Source organism: Vipera ursinii (assembly GCF_947247035.1).
Source record: "Vipera ursinii genome assembly, chromosome: 7".
Taxonomy (NCBI): domain Eukaryota; kingdom Metazoa; phylum Chordata; class Lepidosauria; order Squamata; family Viperidae; genus Vipera; species Vipera ursinii.
The window spans coordinates 75524192-75541832 of NC_139521.1; the positions used below are offsets into that span (position 1 = coordinate 75524192).

General features: G+C 47.4%; 1 long non-coding RNA gene across 1 annotated transcript in view; it reads left to right on the forward strand.

Annotated features, from left to right (window-relative positions):
* Positions 1-8914: 8914 nt before the first annotated feature.
* LOC310643138 overlaps positions 8915-17641 on the forward strand; it is a 366287-nt gene continuing 357560 nt past the window's right edge. Inside the window, exon 1 of the long non-coding RNA XR_014493017.1 lies at positions 8915-8956. This is a non-coding gene — a long non-coding RNA (uncharacterized lncRNA). The remainder of the gene's footprint in view (positions 8957-17641) is intronic.

A 17641-nucleotide genomic window follows, 5' to 3' on the forward strand; every position in this document is an offset into this window, starting at 1 on the left:
AGCTTCGGACACGAAAGAGAGGCATTTTTCCTTGAGACCCCCCCACCCCACCCCACCCCGCCCAGCTGCGAGAGTCCAGCTGCAGGTCACCTCTTCTGGACCCCAGGACAGGGAGGGCTGCCCAATTGGTCAGCAGTTTAAACGTGTTGCTCGGAGCAGGCCAGGCTGGCATGCATGAGCCACCCTCAGAAGATTGAAGCGGAAAAGGCACCTCGGAATATTTTCCTGAAGACGGAGCGGGACCAATCAGTCCCACCACAGCTGCCAAATCTGAGCTGCAAGTCTTCAAGTGCCCACAAGGGGGAGGTCAGCAAAGGATACAATCATTCTGCACCCTTTTGCTGCCCTCTAGTGGCAACTCGAGTTAGCATGTGCCTAGGACTGTCTGCCTCTCCCAGCCTGGATCCGCACAGCTTCTGAGGTCCCTCTACCAATCGGGGGGGGGGGGGTTTGTCTTCAAACTTGGCCCTTTGATGACTTGTGGGCTTCAACTCCCAGAATCCCTCAGCCGGCGTGCCTATCTGAGGAATTCTGGGAGTTGAAGTCCACAAGTCATACAAGGGCCAAGTTTGAAGACCCCCTGCTCCACATTAAGGGTGGGTGGGCCCTGCAGCTGGCCACAACTGGACTGGGTTTTTTTTGGCTTTGGTGTCTTTTTTTTTTTAAGAGAGTACAGTCTCCTAGGAGAGGCAGAGTCTTGACTACACCCCTGGAAATGAGATTGAAAGAACTTAGTTTGTACAAATAGCCAGGGAGGGGGTGGAAATTGACCACTTCCGACTGCAAGGAGGAAGTTCTTTTGATTATTTTTTTTTTTAAAAAGGGGCAATTTGAAAATTCATACTACTTCTGCACGGGAAGAGAAAAAAAAAACCCGCTTTGCACTTGGATCAGTCTCCCTCGAGATCTCCTATTTTAGAAGGATTTCCTTCCCCCCTCCAACAAAAATTGAAGTGTAGGAGGAGCCAAGAGTAGGTTAGCTGACTATTTCCCAAGCTGGGCCATTTTAAGATCTGTGGACTTCAACTCCCAGAATTCCCCAGCCAGCCAGGAATTCTGGGAATTGAAGTCCATGCATCTTCAAAATGGCCCGCTTTCTAACGCTATTCCCAAGTGCGTCATTGATTCGGCCCGTGGCAGGTTTTTCTTTGGAAAGATGGTTGGAGATAAGACTGGCAAGCTTTGGAGGTTGGTTTTTTAATTTTAGGACTGGCTCAGTAGAGGGGAATGGAGGTTTTTAGTGAGAAAGCCTAGCCCACCCCCCAAAAAACTTGTTACAAATCCCGTATCAAAAAGTGTTGATTTGTCGCTTTGCAGATTTATAGAACGATCCTTAGCATTAACTCTGGAACGGTAATTTTTTTCCCCCCAACTTTAGTCACTTTAAGATGGGTGGGCTTCAAGTCCCAGAATTCCCCAGCCAGCTGGGAGTTGAAGCCCACCCATCTTGAAAGTGACCAAAGTTGAAAGAAATACTGTTCTGCAACCTTCACCAGTTGCTTTCACAATCCTAACAACCAGCTTTTAAAAGAGGCCAGGGTTTTTAACTCTGGAATGAGAGGTTTGAGTAAAGTCGAGCATCCCGTGAGCTTCTTTGCTCACGCTAAGCCAGGATATAGAGGTCCATACTCCAGGCACAATTTTGGAGTCCCTGGATTGTACAAGCAGAGATTGGGGCATATTTATCTGGCTGACATGTCCTCTCGAGTCCATGCAGGTAGTCCTCGATTTACAACAGTTCAATTCAAAGTTACAACGGGACTGGGGAAAGTGACTGTTTTCAGCCTTAACAATCATTGGTCATGTGATCAAAATTGGGAAGCTTGGCAGCTGACTCAAATTTACGACGGTCGCAGCATCCCGGAGTCACGTGATTCCTTTTTTTTCTTTTCTTTTTTTTACTTTCTGACAAGCAAAGTCAATGGGGAAGCCAGATTCGCTAACTTGACGACTGCAGCGATGAACTTAACAACAACTGTGGCAAGAAAGGTCGTAAAGTGGGGCAATACTCGCTTAACGACAGTCTCGGTTGCGGTCCTAAGTCGAGGACTACCTGTACTTGACAGCAAGCCCACTCTTGGCGCCAAATACAGTAATATGAATAATATTGTTTTTCGGTGCATTATTCGGCCTTCCTCAAACCGGTTGGGCTTCATCTCCCATAATCCCCTGGCTCTCCTTTGGCTGTGCTGCCTGGTGGATTCTGGGAGTTGAAGTCCAGATGGGAGTCAGTGGGTCTAAGCAAGCTTCCTTTGCAGAACCAGCAGAATTAGCCCCAAAGGCGATTTGAAAATTTGCTGCAGAGCTGCCAAAATCCTTTTTTTTTTGTCCCCTCCCGCCTCCCTCTTCATCAAATCGGAGCCCTCGTCGAACTCTTTAAAAAATTAGTTGCGGGAAAGAAATATTTTTGTACCTTCTTTTTGCAAACTTGCACACGCTTCGACCTTGTTCTGTTGGCGGGGAGCACAACGGCGACGTTCTCCGAAGCTTCCGGCAGAGGTGGGGAGAGAGAGAGAGAGACGGATTAAGAAGAAGGCTCCAGAATTCACCGTGGACCGAGTTGCGGACGGGGTGAGGAATGAGAACTCTCCCAAAACAAGCCACCTTCCGCTTTGCACAAAAGGATCAGACTCTCGTTTGGATCAGACTCTCGTTTCCTGCAGAAAGAGTGGCGACCTCAGCCGACACGCCGGCTGCACGGCTGAAGAGTCAAGGATGCCTCAAAACCAGCAAAAAAAAAAAAGTTAATTCAGAGTGCAAAAATATATATAATATATATATATATATATATATTAACCAGGCGCAGGGAGACGGGGAAAGCCATCTTCCTGAGTTTCACGTTTTGATATTTGCAAACCGCCTCGTTTCGGATCACGAGAACCCAATCACCGCGTGCCGAACGTTTCGACGCAGCCGGACCGTCCGAAACTCCCCAAAGCAGAAACTTTCCTTCCGCACGTGAAAGCTAGTTCCTTCTTTCACCCCACCCACCCCACCCCACCCCGAAGGCATTTCAAAGCAGCAGACCAAACCCAGGAGAGGTTTTGAAAGCTTATGTATTCAAGCATGTGTCTAAAGCTCTGTCCTTAGTGAGGCGGTTCCTTTGGGGGTGGAGGGGGGGGGGCGAAGATCGCCGGGTGTGGGGGTTTCGGGTGGGGGGGTTGTTCTTTTTTGCTCCTCATTCGTCTTTTCCAGAGCCGGAAAGGTCAAAGGCCGCGGGTACCAATTGCATCCATCTTTAATCCTTGACCTCCTTCGGGCCTCAGATGCACAGAGGGACTAGTGGGGGGGGTGGGGGGGAAAGGAAGAAGAGAAAAGAAAAGAAGAAGAAGAAGAAGGATAAGGATTTGAGCATTGCACCTTTATTTATTTGTTGGTTTGTTTATTTATTTATTTATTTGGCAGGGTGGGGGGAGTTATTGTCTGGGTTCTGCAGAGAACCTCACCGGGGTTCTGAAAAATATATATATATATATATATATTGAAAGAGTTGGGGGCTCCCCCTGATTAATCCAGGGGTGTCCCCTTGCAACTGTGAATCGAGCTGGATGCCGTACCCTTCCTTCTCTGGGTGGGTGGGTGGGGGGGGTTGGGGGGGGTTGGGGTGGGGGGGCCCACTGGATGCAAGGATAGTGCCGTCTCCCAGCCAGAGAACGGGGGGGGGGGGGGTTGGGATTCAACCCAGGGAAAAATGGGATGGGTGGGGTTATATTTGCGAGGAGCCCTTGGGAGAAGGCAAAAAGGTTATTTTTGTGCCGGAGTCCAGATGTGGAGAAGGCGGGGGGGGGGGGTTGAGGGGGGGGCAGGCAGCTTGAAAAGAAACAGGGTAGGGCCGATCAGAAGCCAAAGGGACCTTTGAAGATATAATCTCAAAGAAAGCAAAATGGATTTCTGGAAGGGCGGATGGATGGTTGAGTTGTCCTTGCGGTTTTTCTTTCTAAAAAAAAAATATCATAATCATAATTGTGGTACTCTTTGCGGCGGTGTGTTTTTTTTTTTTTTGTTTTGCAAACTCGGTAACTTGAACAACGGGTGGACTTCGACTCCCAGAATCCCCCAGCCGGCATGCTTCCAGACGTTTGGGCCTTCAACTCACGGCTGGCTGGGGAATTGCTGGGACGTCAAGTCCAAACATTGTAAAAACGGGCCGGCTGGGGGATTCTGGGAGCTGAAGTTTCACGCAGCTTAAAATCCTATGACGGGGGAATTCTGGGAGTTGCCGTCCATGCATGGTAAAAGCATGCTAGCTGGAGAATTTGGAGAGTGGAAGTCCAAGCATCTTAAAAGATGCCCAGCTATGGAATTCTGGGAGTTGAAGTCCACTCATGTTCCAAGTTCCCAAAGTGGACAATTCTGTGGCATTGACTGCTTGCGCTCATGTTCAGTTGTGAATGCATGTTTTACTCTTGACATCCATTTGTTGGTTTCTGACCTTAGGGCACCCCCCCACACTTTGCTGTTTTTTGGGGGGGGTGAGAAAAAAGGGCTAAAAAGGAAAGTTGGTCCTTCCTTTCCATTAAGAGGATATCTCCCTTCAGTGCCAAGGTTTTTTTTGGGGGGAAGGAAACCCATCCTTCCTAAGAACCCCCCCCCCCCAACTCATTAATGTCAATGCAAGTTTGAGGAAACTAACTGCCCCCCCCTAAAAAAAACCAAGCCAACCTGGCTTAAAAGGGGTTAATTCTGCATTCTTCTCTATCATCACTACTCAATACGGTGCTTTGAAGTCAACTTTCAACTGTTGAAGAACTGTGTCCCTTGACGTATCTTTATGCTAAATCTCAATATATATGTATATGTTTTTAAAAAGTCTCTACACCAGGGGTGTCCAGCCTTAGCCGCTTTTAGACTCGTGGACTTCAACTCCCAGAATTCCCCAGCCAGTCGTGCCGGATGGGGAATGCTGGGAGTTGAACTCTACAGGTCTTAAAGTGACCAGGTTTGAACATCCCTACTCTACTCGGTGTTTCTCAACCTTTAAGATGTGTGGACTCCAACTCCCAGAATCCTCCAGCCAAACACGTAGGATTTCAACTCCCAGAATCCTCCAGCCAAACGCGTAGGATTTCAACGCCCAGAATTCTCCAGCCAATCTGCTGGATGGGGAATGCTGGGACTTGAAGTCCACAGGTGTTAAAATTGCCAAGTTTGGACACCCTTGCTCTAGTCTACACCATGTTTCTCAATCTCGAAAGCTTTAAGTTGTGTGGACTCCCAAAATTCCCCAACCACTATACTGAATGGGGAATTCTGGGAGTTGAAGTCCACACATCTTCAAGCTGCCAAAGATGAGGAAAAACTGGCTTATTAGTGTTGCCAAGGAAAGGAAAAAAACTTAGATATTCTGATTAACGTCAGTATTGCTGACTTAGGGAAGGATGTTGTAAAGCAGAGGTTATTAACTGTTTTTCTGTTCCTTTGTTTTTACTCACAGCCTGTTTCTGAGCCTAGTTTACTTCACACACACACACACACACACACACACACACACACACACACACAGAGTTGCCGTTAGCTGAAAGTTAGGGTAATTTAGCATCTGCGCCCTTTATTAATCTAAGCTGTATCAAATGGCTTTGCAAATGGTAGAGGAAAAAGGACCGGAGGGTTGATTGCTTTCAACTGGAAAGGAAAGGGCACCACTCAGTGTGAGATGTTATTGACCCCACAGAGAGAGGTTGGGGTGTTTTCAGCTCCTCTGGTGAGAAGCTTAAAGGGGGAAGGGAGAATCAGGAGGCATCTGGGTCTGACTTTTCTGACAAGCAGCATCTGGAACCCAGGTCGCTTCTGGTTGGGGGTTAACATGGATCTCCTACACAGTGTTTAAAGGGGGGGGGAGGTCGCCCCAGGGTGTGCTTGCCTTTATTGGAAGGAAGGAAGGAAGGAAGGAAGGAAGGAAGGAAGGAAGGAAGGAAGGAAGGAAGGAAGGAAGGAAGGAAGGAAGGAAATAAATAAATTAGGATGGATGGATGGATGGCCTGGAATTTTAGATGGATGGATGGTCTGGAAGCTTGGATGGATGGATGGATGGATGGATGGATGGATGGATGGATGGATGGATGGATGAAAGGAAGGAAGGCCTGAAATTTAGGATGGATGGATGCCTTGGAATTTGTGATGGATGGATGGATGGATGGATGGATGGATGGATGGATGGAAGGAAAGAAGGAAGGAAGGAAGGAAAGAAATAAATAAATTAGGATGGATGGATGGATGGCCTGGAATTTTAGATGGATGGATGGTCTGGAAGCTTGGATGGATGGATGGATGGATGGATGGATGGATGGATGGATGGATGGATGGATGAAAGGAAGGAAGGCCTGAAATTTAGGATGGATGGATGCCTTGGAATTTGTGATGGATGGATGGATGGATGGATGGATGGATGGATGGATGGATGGAAGGAAAGAAGGAAGGAAGGAAGGAAATAAATAAATAAATTAGGATGGATGGATGGATGGCCTGGAATTTTAGATGGATGGATGGTCTGGAAGCTTGGATGGATGGATGGATGGATGGATGGATGGATGGATGGATGGATGGATGGATGAAAGGAAGGAAGGCCTGAAATTTAGGATGGATGGATGCCTTGGAATTTGTGATGGATGGATGGATGGATGGATGGATGGATGGATGGAAGGAAAGAAGGAAGGAAGGAAGGAAAGAAATAAATAAATTAGGATGGATGGATGGATGGCCTGGAATTTTAGATGGATGGATGGTCTGGAAGCTTGGATGGATGGATGGATGGATGGATGGATGGATGGATGGATGGATGGATGAAAGGAAGGAAGGCCTGAAATTTAGGATGGATGGATGCCTTGGAATTTGTGATGGATGGATGGATGGATGGATGGATGGATGGATGGATGGATGGATGGAAGGAAAGAAGGAAGGAAGGAAGGAAAGAAATAAATAAATTAGGATGGATGGATGGATGGCCTGGAATTTTAGATGGATGGATGGTCTGGAAGCTTGGATGGATGGATGGATGGATGGATGGATGGATGGATGGATGGATGGATGGATGAAAGGAAGGAAGGCCTGAAATTTAGGATGGATGGATGCCTTGGAATTTGTGATGGATGGATGGATGGAAGGAAGGAAGGAAGGAAGGAAGGAAGGAAGGAAGGAAGGAAGGAAGGAAGGAAATTAGGATGGGTGGATGGATGGTCTGGAAGCTTGGATGGATAGATAAATGGAAGGAAGGAAGGCCTGAAATTTAGGATGGATTGGATGCCTTGGAATTTGTGATGGATGGAAGGAAGGAAGGAAGGAAGGCTGAGCATCCTATGCATAAGCACTCAGGATGGGACTCCAGCAGTGAATGCCACCTCATTCCTTGCTGCCAAAAGAATACCAACACACACAGACACACAAAGCCAGGCTCCTTGGTTAGTGGCTGGTCTGGTTTATCCTGCCAACCCAGAGAAATGGGTCAACTCAGAGTGAGGTCTTGAACTCAGGCCTTGAACTCAGTCCCTCTCAGGCCTTGAATTCAGTCAAGGAAGCCAAAATAATTGGGGAAGGAACCATCTGGGTGGACGAAACACAGCTGTTGCCCAAGTTGCGGATGATTGGCGGGGGGGGGGCACTTTAAACAGGAAAGCGCAGGAATGAATGCGTGTTTGCGTGAATGTAGATTACAGATGGTCCTGGATTTATGACTGTGCCTGGCTGAGGAATCCTGGGAGTTGAAGTCCACAAGTCCTAAAAGGGCCACGTTTGAAGAGCCCTGCTCTATAAGATGCCAGGCTTGACATATTTTGGCCTCTGTAGCTCTGAGTTCGAGATCAACTCGCTTTTGCCCAGCTGAAAAGTGGGATGCAGCAGAAAAGGGGTTCCAGGGGTATCCATTTGTCCACGTTTTTGTGTGTTGTTGGGTTTCTGGAAAGCACTGCCACGATTCCCAGGAGGAAGATACTCAGAAAGCTGGTGTGAATACAGGTAGTCCTCGACTTACGACGATATTTGAGGCCCGAATTTCAGTTGACAAACTACAATCCCCAAAATCCTTTGCAAAGGCGTCTAAGCTGGTCGAACGCTGGTATACAGGTGGTCCTTGATTTACGACCGCAGTTGAGGCCAAAATTTCTGTTGTTAAGCAGGTTGGTTGTGCCCGATTATATGACCGGGTTTTTTTTGCCATGGTGGTTAAGTGAATCATTTAATCACATGTGGTGGTTAAAACGAATCCAGCTTCCTTGACTGGTTTTGCTGTTTGGAAGCTGGCTAGGAAGATCGGAAATGCTGAGATGCTGCAGCTGTCACATGTACATGCCAGTTGCCCTGCCTTTAAATTTTGATCATGTTAGTGTGGCGATGCTGGGACAGTCATATATTGAGGGACATAAGCCACTTTTTATCACTGCCATTGTAAGTTTGGCTGCTAAACAAATGAATGTAAGTCGAGGGTTATCTGTACTCAGAACGGTTGTCTGGAATTCGGGGACTCTAGATCTTGCTGAGCATGTAAAATTGTGATGTGGCCAGAATTTCTGTGCTGCAATTTTGCTGAGGGCTCAGTTAGCCAAGACCAGGAGGAAAATGATAAAAGTTGGAAGTGAGGCACGCTAAAATTAATTGCCAACCTCAAACTGATGACGAAGCGATGCAGTGAGAAGCTGCAGGTAGATAATCATTTCAGATTTTGCTCCTGGGAGATAGGAAAAAAAAGGCTTGGTTTCTGAAAAGCACTTCATAGTCTTTCTAGATCAATAAATGACTGAAAATGTTTAAAGCATGCCAGAAATAAAGAAGGAATGAAAGAATGAACAAAGGAAGGGAAAGAAAGAAAGAAAGAAAGAAAGAAAGAAAGAAAGAAAGAAAGAAAGAAAGAAAGAGAAAGAAAGAAAGAAAGAGAAAGAAGAGACAAAGAAAAGAGAAAGAGAAAAAGAAAGAAAGAAAAGAGAGAAAGGAAAGAAAGAAAGAGAAAGAAAGAAAGAAAGAAAGAAAAGTGTATGTATGTATGTATGTATGTTTGGCTTTTAAGATATATACATGTGTGTGTGTGTGTGTGTGTGTGTGTGTGATGTTTGTTAAGTATTTAAGATGCAGTCAGCCCAGGGTTTGGGGCCTAGCAAGGTATTCTAAATACTTAACAAACATTTAACATATATATATATATATATATATTTGTTTTCTGAGGTTTTCGCGGGTGTTCGTATGTGGATCTTTGGTTATTCGGGTTTTTCCCCGCGTAGAACTAAAGGTGTAGGCGCAACGTTTCGACGGAATCCCATCCGTCATCATCAGGCTGGTGGCTTCAGCTTCCTTCTTCTGGGAGAAGCATGTGGCTGTTTGTTCCTCTTTTTTAAACTGCCAGAGGGGGTGTGTTCTGTGGGTGGAGGTGTGCTCTGATTGGCACAACCACAAAACAGAAACCTAACTACAGCTGCAACATCAGCCACTTTAAACCCCTCCAAACCACACAATAAGCAAACTGACACCCACTATAAAAACATGGCACCACCACAAACACGAAGACGAACAAAAGCAGCACAACTCACCAGCTCAGGTCTAAGGCTGGCAGCTGAGACCAGCCCATCCACTCAAAACACACCCCCACCCAATCAGAACACACCCACCATTCAAAACACACTCCCACCCAATCAGAACACACTTACTCCCCCACCCAATCAGAGCACACCTCCACCCACAGAACACACCCCCTCTGGCAGTTTAAAAAAGAGGAACAAACAGCCACATGCTTCTCCCAGAAGAAGGAAGCAGAAGCCACCAGCCTGATGATGACGGATGGGATTCCGTCGAAACATCGCCCCTACACCTTTAGTTCTACGCGGGGAAAACCCCCGAAATGTCCCAGTGATCTTTTAAGAAGCAAAAGTGTCTTTTTTTCTGTGCGGAAATGAATCTTAAATAAAACACAGAGAAAGCAAAGATAGCAACTAGGAAGGGGAAAGGCAAGTTAACGGAATGGTGATCTTTCTCTAACTGGAGCGGTAGATAGGTAAAATGCCCCTGTGGAGAACATTGGGACGCTGGCGAATTTAAATTAATTTTGCGGGCTTCCGATTAAGTTAAGCCCTGCCGTTCCTTTGCAGCAAATGTTCATGCTCCCAAAATGCCTCTTTTGCAATTATGTGGGAAAGGTCAGTGCAGATCTATCTGTTTTTGTGTTTTTCCCAGCACAAACTAGAGTCCCCAAATTCCAGATTTCAAGATTAGGCGATATTCTGGTACCCCGTGTTGCATGTTTCACACGGAGCGGAAAACATTAAAAATTCAAGCAGCCTGACACCTATTTAGGAACATGAAGCAATTCTCAGATTTGATTCTATTGTTAAAACAGGGGCCCACCTGTCACCATGACAACAGGCAAGCCACCTTTTACATAAATCATCTTTCCCTGGCTTGCAAATGGAGCTTTCTAAGCCCAGAGATGGTCAGACTCACCCTCCACACCCTCAGGTTAGTCAGAGGAAAGGGCTACAAGCCAGGTTGAGGCCTGGAAAACAGATGTCACTCCAGGGGATGATGGATGGGATGGCAGCCGTGACGTCTAAGCAGCATCCTCAAGTTAGATCTGCAGCCGGGTGCCACTTCTGAGCTGCAGAACTCTATACAGCCACTAGAGGGCAGCATGGGGCAAGAGAGAACGTTTGCATCTCTTGGTTGCCCTCTAGTGGTGGGTTTAGTCTACGCGCCCTGAGGATGCTTCTCCTGCCACAGGCTGCCCTCGACTTACGAGCATTTGTTTAGTGGCCAATCGAAGGTACAACGGCACCAAAAGAAGTTACCAACGACCAATCCTCACACTTACGACTATTGCAGTGTTCAGAATTGTCACGTGATCAAAATTTGGACCCCCAGGCCACTGGGATGCATTTAGGATGGTTTCTGCCCCCTGGGGTCACGTGACCAGCCGTTGCGGAGCCTGGGAACGAGCAAAGGGTACGCGGAAAGTTGCATTTTGCTCAATCACGGTGCCACAAAAAAGCTTGTAAAATTGATCTGTTTGGCTTGTTTAATAAACACATTTATTTATTAAATTTCTCTGCTGCTCATCTCTCCTAGGTGGTGACTCTGGGCGGCCTGATTCAAGGAGCGCCTTGCTTAGTGATGGAAGTTCCCGTCCTGGTGCTGGTCATAAGTTGGGGACTGCCTGCACTGTTGTGTCTATTCATCCATTCTACAGGTTGTCCTCAATTTACAACCATCCTTGGGGCTAGAATTTCTGTTGCCGGTTGTTAAGTCCCCAATTTTACAATGTTTTTGCCCCCGTTGTCCAAGCAAATCGCTATAGTTGCTAAGTGAATGCGGTCATTAAGTGAATCGAGTTTTCCCCATTAAGCAAATCTACCAGAAGCCGGCAAGGAAGCCTGTGGGTTGCCACTTGCCTGAATTTTGATCACGCGACCCTGAGGGGGTGTGTGTGCGTGTGCGTGTGTGTGTGTGCGTGCGCACACTCGTGCTGCCATGGTCTTAAGTGTGAGGACTGGTCCTAAGTGTGAGGACTGACTAAGAAGTTATGTAATTCCTTTTGTGTGCATCACAACACCCGTGAGGTCTTTCTTCTCCCCTAACCCGAGTGGACACCCATGCCGGTAAGAGGCTGAGATTTAGTTACAGCCTTGTAGAATAACAAGAGTTGGAAGGGACCTTGGAGGTCCTCTAGTCCAACCCTCTGTATCTGAAGGTTGAAGGACCTCCCCACCCAAATGTTGGGGTTGCATAAAATTTAACGTAAGGGGTATTATCCTGCATCCCAGAAACTCAACCGTTGGGCCTCTTTTCACGTAGTTGCATCAGAGATAAACTGCAAGTTTACTCTTTAGCCACGATTAGCCAACACCGTTCTGTTTTTGCTAAACTGTTCAGTGTTTCTCAAGCTTGGCGACTTTAAGAAGTCTGGGCTACAATTCCCAGAATTCCCCAGCCAGCTTCGAGTTGGAAGCCCAGGCCTCTTAAAGTCGCCCAGCTTGAGAATCACTGAGCTGTATTACGAGAAAGTGCTTGGAATCTTGCTCTTCTTTTTTCTTTGTTGGTTGGTTGGTTTTATCCGTGTGTTTATTCGATTTATTTTCCTGTTTGCTACATTCATTTATTAAATCGATTTGTTACATTTATTTTTTTTAAAAAAAAATATTTGCTTTCTTAAATGTACTTCTTTTTCCGATTTATTCGATTGACTTGCTACATTCGTTTTTCCGATTCATTCAATTGATTTGCTACATTTTTCCGATTCATTCAATGAATTTACTTTTCCTGTTTATTCAACTGATTGGTTGATTTTTTCCTATTTATTCGACGGATTCGCTGTTTATTTTTCTATTTATTTCCTTTGTTTATTCGCTATATTTATTTATTAAATTGAACTCTCTATTTGCTAAATTTGTTATATTTATTAAATTTGCTTTCTTTACTTTTCCTGGGCGTTACATGTGTTTGTCGGCTGCGTTTTGTTTATTACATGGATTTATTTGCTAAGTTTATTTATTAAACTGACTTGCCGGCCATCCACAAGGATCCCGAAAATGCCCGCCTTTCCTTCCAGTTGGATGTCCTTTGGTGCCCCTCTTCTTTGGGCTTGTGTCATTCACTGGGCTCCTTGGAGAGCCCCTTGCCCAGACAGGCCCCCCCTCTACCCCCACCCCAAAGCAAACAGGTTTGCACCCCTAAATTTCTTGACAAAAGTAAATTATTGCTGCGGTCGTCATTGTTCAGGGGTGCAATTGTAGGTGAGGATGTCGGGGGGAAAACTGCCATTTCAAACCCATCCATGTACAGCTGGTGGCCGAATTGTTTATTTCTTATTTATTTACTTTGCAGGGAGTCCTCAACTTACCACCGTTCACTTAGCGACCGTTCAAAGTCGCAGCGGCCCTGAAAAATGTGACTTAGGCCCGTCGCGGCATCCCCTGTGGTCACCCGATCAAAATTCCCCCTTTTGGCAACTGACTCGTATTTACGACGGTCGCGGCGTGCTCCTGGGTGTGTGTGTGTGTGTGTCAGCCGATCCACCCCTTTTGCGACCTTCCGAGAAAGCAAACTCCCTCCTCGGGGTGGGGGGGAGGGAAGCCAGATTCATTTAACGACCGCGTGACTCACTTTAACGAGCGCAGCGATTCCTTGAACGACTCTGGCAAGAAAGTGCGTAAGGCGAGGCCAAACTCCCAGGGCAACCGTCCCGCTTAGCGACAGAAACATGGGGGGCTCCATTGCGGCCGCAAGCCGAGGACTTACCTGTATTGGAATCGTTCCCAATATCGGCGGCCCCGTCTCGGTTTTTTTTTAAGCGAATGGGGTCCGCTTTTAGGACTTCAAAGAAAATGTGGACAAAATCGGTGTCTGTGCGTGCGTGCGTGCGAAACCCAAACCTGGGCACAACTCTCGCTTGGAGGGAAGATCTGGGTTGTGAGAACCAGGGTTGTTTTTTTTTTTGGGAGGAGAAGTGAGGTTGACTGTGAAGAGGAAGGTCTTTGCAACTTGCAGATTGGAGCAGGGTTGTTGTTTGTTTTTTTCCCCCACCCCATCTTAAGGCCAGCCTAATCCTCTTCTGCCTCTTCCAGATGTGCCGGGCTCACTCCCAGAAACCCTCCTCCCCCCCCGTGGTCCCCAAACATCTGGAGGGTGCCCGTTTTGGGAAGCAGCTGGCTTCCAGAGGTGGATGGGCAAAGGATGAGGCTCAGACAGGTGAGATGTAGGCAGGTGTCTTGTTTTTCCCACCTGCTGAAGGGAAGCAACGACTAGACGCCTCCATCCATTTCATTCATCCTGGCCACCCTCTTGGGAAGGAGTTTTAGGGGGGGGGTGTCTGTCAGGAGACCATCGTGGTTTGTTTTTTTAAAAAAAAAACACCGGGGTGGGGGTGGATTTTTTGTCTGTAAAATGCACTTTGATGTTGTTGCTCTTGAACTTTGCCGAATGTAAACCACGCGTCGTTTAAAATTTAAGAGACAGTAAGGAAGCGAAGAAGGAAAAACGGAAGCGAAACTACGAAAGCCTACGAATACAAGAGCTATTTTACGAATGAGTGTTGAATAAAGTTTCTTCGAAATAAGGCTCGGCGTCGTCCCTCGGCTTGCTCGGAAAGGGGACACGACCAGGGAGGGGGTGTGTGTGTGCGGTTGTGCGTTTGGGGGGTGGGCGTAAAGGATCCCCCTTTTTAAGTTGCCAGCCTTTTGGGGGAACGAGGCCCGAAGGGCTTCGGATCAGGGACGTCAAAAACAGCTTTCAGGATTTCACCTCCCAGAATTTGGCCTAATTTGCTGGGGAATTCTGAGAGTTAAAAGTCCACAAAGTGGCCAGGAAGCAACATTTCCAATCGAGGAACAGAATTGGAAGGGACCGTGGAGGTCATCTAGTCCAACCCCCAGCTCAGGCAGGAAACCCTATACCATTTCAGACAAATGGCTGTCTGGTCTCTTCTTGAAAACCTCCAGTGTTGGAGAAGGGAGGGAGGGAGGAAGGGAGGAAGAATAACAGTTGGAAGGGACCTTGGAGGTCATCTAGTCCAACCCCCAGCTCAGGCAGGAAACCCTGTACCATTTCAGACAAGCCGTTCCACCGATGAATTGTTCCCATTGTCAGGAAATTCCTCCAGGTTGCTTCTCTCCTTGGTCAGTTTCCATCCGTTGCTTCTTGTCCTGCCTTCGGGCGCTTTGGAGAAGAGGTCGACCCCCTCCTCTTTTTGGACCCCCCCCCCTCAAATATTAGAAGCAAGCTAAATACGGGGACCACGAGTTCGATCCAGAGATCCGCAATCTGGCGAGCAGGTCAAAATGATGCCACCGTGGGAAGACGTCTCCTGGTGGACAACTGGATCCGTGCTTGAAGCTTAGGTGGACACGAAGCCAAGAGAAAATGATAGAACTGGGCCAGGACAGGAGGCGACCGGTTGGTCCACGGTTCACCTGACTGGGTTTGCCAAACAAACCTGCAAGGTGTGTGTCGGGTAAACCATAGTTCCCGAGCAGACATCTGGCGCTGGGCGTTGGCTGCTTGGTCGGATGGTGGCTTAGGAGATGCTGGGTTCTGGAGGACTTCTCCTCCTGTGGGGCAAAATGATTTTTGTCTTTCGGCCCAGGTCTGCGTGGTAGGTAGGTGGGAGATGTACTGGGGAGTAGGTGTGGAAGCGCCCAAACGCCATCCCATCATCCAGATCCATTTTGGCAGGTAGAGTGCTCCGGGAAGGGGAGTCAGGGCGGTGCCAATTGCAGAAAATCCCCCCCACCCAACTTTTATGTACATTGCAATTACATTGATAATGTGTGCTGCTGTCATTCATTCTTTCTTCTTCCTCCTTTCCTTTCCTTCCATCCTGTTCCTTGTCCCTTCCCTTTTTCCCTTCCTTCCTTCCCTCCATCCCGCTCTCCCGTTCCTTCATCCCTTCCCTCTCCTTCCTTGCTTCCTTCCCTTTTCCCTCTATTTCTGTTCCTTCCTTCCATCAGTCTGCCCCATTCCCTCGTTCCTTCATTCCCCCTCCCCTCTCCATCAATCCAGCCCATTGCCAAGTCTCCCTTCTTCTTCCCTTCCTTTGCAATTCCCTTCTTCCTTCCTTCTCTCCTCCTTCCTTCCCCCTCCACTCCTCCCCATTTCTTCCCCCCCTCTCCCCTTCCCATTCCTATAAAGGTAAAGGTAAAGTTTCCCCCGCACATGCGTGCTAGTCGTTTCCGACTCTAGGGGCCGGTGCTCATCTCCGTTTCAAAGCCGAAGAGCCGGCGCTTGTCCGAGGACGTCTCCGTGGTCATGTGGCCGGCATGACTGGACGCCAAAGGCGCACGGAACGCTGTTCCCTTCCCACCGGAGCGGTCCCTATTTTTCTACTTGCATTTTTACGTGCTTTCGAACTGCTAGGCTGGCAGAAGCTGGGACGAGTAACAGGCGCTCACTCTGCTACTCGGGATTCGACCCGCCAAACTGCTGACCTTCTGATCGACAAGCTCAGTGTCCTAACCCACTGAGCCCTAACCCCTAAAGCCACTGGCAATTCAAGGAGGGGGCTCATAGTCCCAGGCCTCCCCCTTCTTCTCCCCCTCCCCCCCCCAGGACCCCTGCAGATAAGAGCTACACATTCAGAGTCTCTGATCTTGGCTGCTTTTCCTAACCCTCTTTTAAGATGCGAAGCCCTGAAACAAAAATCCGGGGTGGGTGGGGGGTGTTTTTTAAGAAAGGGGGGGGCTTGTGCCAGAGAAAGGTCCATTGAGGCCGCACCTCTTCAAACCGAGACACCCTGCAGAGACTCTTTTTTTTTCCTTCCAATCTGATCCTTCTTGTGCAGCCAGGTCAATAAAACACCCGCCGAGCTCCTTTCCTGGGTGGGTGGGTGGGTGGGTGGGCGGTTGCCAAGAAAGGCCACCAAGGCAGCCATCGAGGCCAGCAGTTCTTTCTCCTGGAGCCTCGGGCTGGGGTTCAGAAGGATGCCTGGCGGGGAAAGGGAAGCAAAAGAAAGCGAAAGGAAAACAGGAAGGAAAAAAGGGAAGAGGGAGGGAGGAAAAGGGGAGGGGAAGGAGGAAGCAAAAGGGGGAGGGAGGAAAAGAGGGGAGGAAAACAAAGGGAAGAGAAATGAGGGGAGGAAAAGGGGAGGAAAAGAAGGGGAGGGAGGAAGCAAAAGAGGAAGGGAGCGAAAGGAAAACAGAAAGGAAGGAAATAAGGAAGAAGGGGAGAGGGAGGGAGGGAGCAAAAGAGGAAGGGAAGGAAGAGAGAAAGAGGGAAGGGAAATGAAGGAAAAGAGGAAGGGAAGGAAAAGCAGAGGGAGGGAGCGGAAGCGAAAGGGGAGGGAAGGAAGGAAACGAGAAAGGAGGGAAGGAAAAGAGAAGGGGAGGGAGGAAGCAAGAGAGGAAGGAAAACCAAGAGAAAAGAAGGAAAAGAGGAAGGAAGGAGAACAGAAGGAGGGAAGGGAAAAGAGGAAGGAGGGAAGGAAGCTGGCAGACAAAAGATCCATTTGAAGCACCAGGAGACTCGCTCTGGGCCAAACAGCTCCACACACACTGTCTGTGTGTGTGTATATATGTATATATATATATATATGTATGTATGTATATGTATATATGTATATGTAATGTGTATGTATATATATGTGTATGTATGTGTATGTATATGTATATGTATGTATGTATATGTATATATGTATATGTATATGTATATATGTATATGTAATGTGTATGTATATATATATGTGTATGTGTGTATATGTATATATATATATGTATATGTATGTATGTATATGTATATGTAATGTGTATGTATATATATGTGTGTATGTGTATGTATATGTATATATATATATGTATATGTGTATGTGTGTGTGTATATATATATATATATATATATATATATATATATATATATATATATATATATATATATATATATATATGCCAAAGAGCCAGCGCTTGTCCGAGAACATCTCCATGGTCATGTGGCCGGCATGACTAGACGCCAAAGGCGCATGGAACGCTGTTACCTTCCCACCGGAGTGGTCCCTATTTCTCTACTTGCATTTTTACGTGCTTTCGAACTACTAGGTTGGCAGAAGCTGGGACGAGTAACAGGCGCTCACTCTGCTACGCGGCACTCGGGATTCGACCCGCCAAACTGCCGACCTTCTGATCGACAATCTCAGCGTCCTAACACACTGAGCCACCGTGTCTCCAAGCCCGGCAGGGGGAATTAGAAG